The sequence below is a fragment of the Bison bison genome, unplaced genomic scaffold (assembly GCF_000754665.1).
Source record: "Bison bison bison isolate TAMUID 2011002044 unplaced genomic scaffold, Bison_UMD1.0 scf7180017864158, whole genome shotgun sequence".
In the NCBI taxonomy this organism is placed as follows: Eukaryota; Metazoa; Chordata; class Mammalia; order Artiodactyla; family Bovidae; genus Bison; species Bison bison.
Window position 1 is genome coordinate 4661287 of NW_011494730.1, and position 680 is coordinate 4661966.

Sequence of the window (680 nt, forward strand, 5' to 3'; positions counted from 1 at the left end):
TGATGCCATCCAACCATCTCATCCTCTGTCATCCCCTTCTCCTTCTGCCTTCAATCTTTCCCAGAATCAGGGTCTTTTTCAATGAGTCAGCTCTTCACATCAGGTGGCCAAAGCTTCAGCTTCAGCATCAGTCCTTCCAGTGAATGTATAGGACTGATTTCCTTTAGGATGGACTGGTTGGATCTCCTTGCAGTTTAGGGGACTCTCTACTTAATATTCTCCACCTAATGTTATATATTTATTGAGGAAAAGGACCAAATCTTCCTGAGCTGTGAGCCCAAGCTCCATGCACCAGGCTGTGTTGACCCCTTTTCGAACCTTCCTTCTTTAAGCCCCACTTGAATCCTTTGATTAGATAGGTTCTGTCCAATGGGCAGTGCTAGTTCTTTTTATCAATGAGGCTATCTCAGTAGATCCATGACAAGTTCATCCACTCAAAGTTCTTGCTAGAATACAGGTATATAGAGTTCCCACTCGAATGCACACCTGAGAGAGTGGCTTTTTGCTAGCGCAGTTGATCCCACCAACAAAAACTATGTTGGGCATGATGGGCCTCGGGAAATTAAGCACAAAGTCACTTCTGAGAAGCTCATGAGATCCTAGACAGTCAGCATGGGAGTTCTTAGTTGCAGCACAGTGTGTGTGTGTGTGTGTTTGTGTGTGCGTGTGTGTGTGTGTTC